Here is a 6,000-nt window from a genome sequence, read left to right as displayed (position 1 = left end):
CACCCTTGAAGTTGAACCCATCAATGGTGACAGCACCATGTAAGCGGGTCCCAGCCAGAGAAGAGGCTGGGGACAGAACTGCTCGGTCCCCGTGGGAAGCACACGTGCCGGGAACCCCATCCATCCCCCAGTGGCTCTCCTCCTCCGCCAGGGCTGGGGCGGGCAGGGACGGAAGACTTTCTCTCTGGTTGGGGATATGGGGCTGCCTCGCCCCTTGGGACTCTGCTTGGCCCCATCCCTCTGGACAAGCATTTGGAACAGGGTGGGGTGACTTCCTCCTGGAGATAAGGCCCAGGCAGGCGTCCATGGCAGCTGCTGCAAGGACAGCTGTGGACACAGAGCCTGGCTCCCTGAGCCTGGAGATGCTGCCATTTTCTGATGATAATTGAGCCTGAAGCCCCCAAAGATCCTAGGGGCTTAACCCACCTCAAAGACTGTGTGATGTTTTCAGACGAAATGCAGCTGGAAAGCCTGAAGCCTTTAAAAACAGCCCACAGTTCAGCAGGCTGCCCTGCTTTGCTGTGTTATGAGGCCTGACCTTGAGGGCGGCCAGGGCAGAGCCTTTGCTTGCAGATGGAATGTAGCTCATGTTTCTAACCTGTTTTGCTTTTTCGGGAAAAAATTAAAACGTGCACAGGTCACTCTTTCCCTCCCTGCCCTCATTAACAGTAAAAAGTAGCTTTAGGGCATCTGATGGGGAAAACATAGCTTTTTTAAGGAGCTCTTCTGGGATATAACTCGCAGGCCACACAATTCACTCTTCTAAAGCACACAGTTGCATGGGTTTCAGCATATTCAGTCATACAACCATCAATACAATGACTTTTAGAGCATTCCACCCACTCCTAAAAGAAACCCTGGATTCTTAGCCATCACCTCCAACCCCTCCACCCCTGGCAACTACTGATCTGCCCTTAGTCTCTCTGCATTTCCTTTTGGACATTTCATATACATAGCATCACACTAGCTGCGGTCTTTTGTGTCTGGATTGGGCTTCCCTGGTGGCACAGACAGTAAAGAATCTGCCTTGCCATGCAGGAGACCCGGGTTCAATCCTTGGGTTGGGCAGATCACTGGAGGAGGGAGTGGCTACCCACTCCAGTACTCTTGCCTGGAGAATTCCAAGGACAGAGGGGCCTGGCGGGCTACAGTCTGTGGGTGGCAAACAGCGCAACACGACTAAGAGATTAATTTCCTCTCCTTTTTTTTTGACCTGAACGTGATGCTTCCAAGGCTCATCCACGTTGCAGGCAGAGTCAGTGCTTCGTCCCTTTTTACGGGCAATAGATCCTATTCCATTCTGTGGACAGACTATGTTTGGCTTATCCATACATCTGCTGATAGAAATTTCGTTTTTTTCCACTTTCTAGAGCCTGTGAATAGTGCTGCTACGAACATTTGTGTACAGGTTTTTGTGTGAACCTAACTCTTTATTTCTCTTGGGTACATAAACAGAATTGCTGGATCATATAGTTACTCTACATCTAACTTTCTGGGTAACAGCCAGACTGGGAAACCATAAAGTATTATAACTTAAATGAAGCATTTATTAAAAACTCACTAACACTTGCAGAGCATTTACTCTGGTCAGGCTGTCAGAATGTGGCCGTTACTTCAGCCCCACGACAAGCTCGCTTGGCGCGTACTGCTTCTGTCCCCACTGTGCAGGGCAGGAAGCCATGAATCAGAGACGCTGAGTCACTGAGTAGGGGGCGCAGCTGCTAAGTGTGGAGCAGGGATATGAACCCAGGTTGTGGTCCCTTCCCTCCTGAAGACCTGGGACAGGCAGTCTGCTTCCAGTGTCAGGAGGACTGGGCTTCTTTTTTAGCCAGAGATGTTCTCATTTTGAAGAACTAACAACCCAAAGACCACTTTCTAATTCCTCCTCCTGGGAACTGATTAGAGGCCGGGTCACGATGCTGTGTGGCCGTAACTGACTCATTCGTCCTTCACGATAAAGGTTCACCTGGCCCAGCTCCGGGAAAGGCCTGCGGGCTCAAATCCCTGCTCCAAACCAGCATCCCTGCAGAGAACAGAACCCAACCAGGCCTTTTTCCTCACAGCAGCCCCGACACATGACGGCACGTGAACCAACGTTCCCAGCTTGCCTGCTGAACTGAAAGCAGTCATTCTCGGCCCTGAGCTGAGCAGAATCCCGAGGGCCATAAAACCCCAAGTGACTAAACAACCTAAGTGTCCACCAACACATGAATGGATAAAGAAGATACAATACATATACGTACAATGGAATACTACTTGGCCATAAAAAAGAAGGAAATAATGCCATTTGCAGCAACATGGATGGACCTAGAGATTATCATACTGAGTGAAGTAAGTCAGACAGAGAAACACCATATGATATCACTTATATGTGGACTCTAAAATATGATACAAATGAACTTATCTATGAAACAGAAACATAGAGAAGAGACAAGGGGGACAAGGGAGGGATGAATTGGGAGTCTGGGGTTAGCAGATGCAAACTACTGTATATAGTTTGGATAAACAACAAGGTCCTACTATAGCACAAGAAACTATATTCAGCATTTGCGTGTCGCCCTTCAGCCTGAGTAGACCAAGACAATGCTACGTGGGCTGGGTGCACGGCTGGGGGATTGGGCTGGAGAGGAAACACAGTAAATTGGGAAGAGGACAGACGGGACAGCCTGGGCGCTTGAACCAGCGTAGGGAGGGCTGATGACTGCAAGACCCGAGCAGCGTCATCCTTTATACCAGAAAGCTGGCGAGCACTATGGGGAAAAACAAATCAAGAAGAAAGTGGAGGAGGTGCTAGAAGAAGAGGAAGAATATGTGGTGGAAACAGTTCTAGACCGTCGAGTGGTAAAGGGCAAAGTGGAGTATCTCCTAAAGTGGAAGGGGTTCTCAGATGAGGATAACACACGGGATCCAGAAGAGAACCTGGATTGCCCTGACCTCATTGCTGAGTTTCTGCAGTCACAGAAAACAGCACACGAGACAGATAAATCAGAGGGAGGCAAGCGTAAAGCTGATTCTGATTCGGAAGATAAGGAGGAGGAGAGCAAACCAAAGAAGAAGAAAGAATAGTCAGAAAAGCCACGAGGCTTTGCCCGGGGTTTGAAACCAGAGCGGATTATTGGAGCTATGGACTCCAGTGGAGAACTCATGTTCCTAATGAAATGGAAGAACTCTGATGAGGCTGATCTGGCCCCTGCCAAGGAAGCCAATGTCAAGTGCCCGCAGGCTGTCATATCCTTCTATGAGGAAAGGCCGACGTGGCATTCTTACCCCTCAGAGGATGATGACAAAGAAGATGGTAAGAATTAACTTTCTTGAATACCAGCCCCTGTCACATCTGACTGTGGGTTTCAAATGGGGAAAGAAGGAGTTCTCCTTGTCTTGACACCATAAAGGTGGCTCGAGAAGATGTCCTTTGAAGAGCCAGGATAGTTTCTGTGCCCTACAGCAGCCCAAGGGCTTCAAAGCTGCACACCCATCCCGGTGGAGGGGAAGGAGGGTCAGTGTTTCAAGGCAACCCATTCTGAACTTTGCTTAAAAAAAAAAAAGCAAAGGGCCTTCTATGAAGGACAAAAAGTAGAACAGGATGTGGGAGAGCAAGAGATAGTGTAGATCTTCAAAGAGCATCTCCACAACCCACACAGCCTTCTTCCCAATGGTATTAACTCTGCATTTTTACAGCGTAGCATGTGTGTAAGCTAAGCTAAGTCACTTCAGTCGTGTCCGACTCTTTGTGACCCCATAGATGGCAGTCCACCAAGCTGCGTCGTCCCTGGGATTCTCCAGGCAAGAACACTGGAGTGGGTTGCCATTTCCTTGTCCAATGCATGAAAGGGAAAAGTGAAAGTGAAGTCGCTCAGTCGTATCAGACTCTTAGCGACCCCATGGATTGCAGCCTACCAGGCTCCTCCATCCATGGGGTTTTCCAGGCAAGAGTACTGGAGTGGGTGCCATCGCCTTCTCCAAGCATGTGTGTAGTTTTGGGCTATTACTGGTGTATTATTTGGGGTGGGTGGGGTGGGGTGGGAAAGAAGGGAGATGGGTTAGGATCCTTTTTGTTACAATTTGGGGAAACCGTGAAACAAAGGAAAGAACAACTAATGATGATTGGGTTCTGTGTCCAGAATATTGTATCCTTTCAAAAATATCATTGGCAACCTAAATGAGGACTGTGAGAGGCTGTTTAAAAGCTGTGAATGCCTGAAACTTAGAAGCCAAGGTATTCCCTGCCTGAGCGTAATGCTGTTCCCAACAAAGGAATAAGAAGCTACCAAAGGTGCCATTTGGGGGATGGAAACTGGTTGAGGAGGACAAGTCTTATTGGAGTGTGTACACAGGCAGATCATTCTGTCTTAGAGGTGCTACTCATGAAACTGACAAGACGACCCTTTCTTTTCCTATTGTGAAGTTACAAATATCAGCTTCTCCATCCAAGCCACTGGGGAAGTATTTAGGGAAGGGCAGAGAGTGGTATAGGAGGTGAGTGAGTAGGGAAAGACAAGGGCCGGTGCTCATAGGGTGGAAAACTCTTGCAGCCTCTGCTTTTTGAACTCTGAAACCATCGGTGGCAGGGTTCAGGCACTGACAGTACAAGTTCAAGAGCTGAATGATTTCAAAAGCCCTGTTCTCAGGAGAAGATAAATTTTCATACTGGGGCAGTGGTTCACTTTAAAACAAATTTTTAATCCTAAGAATTAACTAAAATCCAAAACGCTGTCTTGAGTCATGAGATCCATCAGTTGTTGACATCGTCTTGATCTGCATCTAGAACTCTATTGTAATTTTTAGGCGTGTGTTAGGTTTTTGTGAAAACTTTCATTTAAATGTAAACTTCATATCAACACTGTCAGTTTTTTGTCTTAATAAAACTATATACATTTATAAAAAAAAAAAAAGAAACTGTATTCAACATCCTGTGATAAACCAGAATGCAAAGGAAAATGAAAAAGAATATGTATGTGTAACTGAGTCACTCTACTGTGCAGCAGAAATTAACACAACATTGTAAATCAAGCATATTTCAATAAAATAAACTGGAAAAAACCTGCTGGGCCTAACCTCTGAGAGTCTGAGCCTATGGGTCTGGGGTAGGGCTGAGAGTCGGCAAGATCCCAGGCGAGGCTGACGCTCCAGGTCACTAAGAAGCCAGGTGTATCAGGGCTGGGCCACATGGCCTGCACAAGGTGTGAAGCGCTTCTGTCTCTACTTGGGCAAGCCTGCCCATGAGGCATGAGGCCCCTGCTGCACTTGGGACCTTTGTATCCTTGGGCGTTGTTCCTTCAGTTGGAAGGAAGAAGGGCTGTCTAGACAGGTGGGTAGTAGTTTCACAACTTATCAAGGTACCTACTCGGACCCCTGCCTTTGTATTTGTAAACTGATCCCTGGTGCTCTGCTGCCCCCCAGTGGCGGGCAATTCTGCACCATCTCCTTTGGGAGGTGCCCCTCGATTGCTGACTATAGGCGGGGGTGCCTGCTCCCTGACCCAGAACCAGGGTCCTCATACTTGGTTTTCCTCGGGAACTGATCTTTGTCAGTCATTTACACTTCAGTAAGAGTAAGTTCAAGTCCTCGCACTTCGTTCCAGCAGAGAGTGCCACCTGAACTCCAAAGCTCATACTGGAGGATAGGAATGCTTTGCCGCTGGCTTTAAGTTTTATGTACCCGAGAAGGGCAGGTAGGGTCCTTCCGAGAACAGAGGGCAGCTGTCTCCTCTGACCCTGGAAGGTAGGAGAAGCTGGCTGAGGCCCTGCTCCCAGCTCTGGGAGCTCCAAGCTGGAGGGGCGGGTATGCACTTCGCATCTGCCTTGCGAGACAGACACCAGCCAAGGCCACAGACACCAGCGGGGGCTCAGATAGGCTACAAGCTTTCCTACCTTCATAACTGGCCAGTGAGGAATCTGGAAGACATTTGAGTGGTTGGCCCTGGAACTCTATGGACCCAGAACTCAGGGAGGCAAGAGCTAAAGGGGGTGTGAGGTGACCCGCACATCGATGACACTTAAA

General features: G+C 48.4%; 1 pseudogene; it reads left to right on the top strand.

Moving 5' to 3' along the window:
- The first annotated feature begins 2,697 nt into the window (after positions 1 to 2,697).
- Positions 2,698 to 3,306, top strand: LOC129632112 (chromobox protein homolog 1-like; annotated as a pseudogene).
- Positions 3,307 to 6,000: the final 2,694 nt, after the last annotated feature.

The sequence above is a fragment of the Bubalus kerabau genome, chromosome 17 (assembly GCF_029407905.1).
Source record: "Bubalus kerabau isolate K-KA32 ecotype Philippines breed swamp buffalo chromosome 17, PCC_UOA_SB_1v2, whole genome shotgun sequence".
NCBI classification, from domain to species: Eukaryota; Metazoa; Chordata; class Mammalia; order Artiodactyla; family Bovidae; genus Bubalus; species Bubalus kerabau.
Note: the sequence above shows the minus strand (reverse complement) of the source record. Positions and strands in the feature narration are given on the sequence as shown.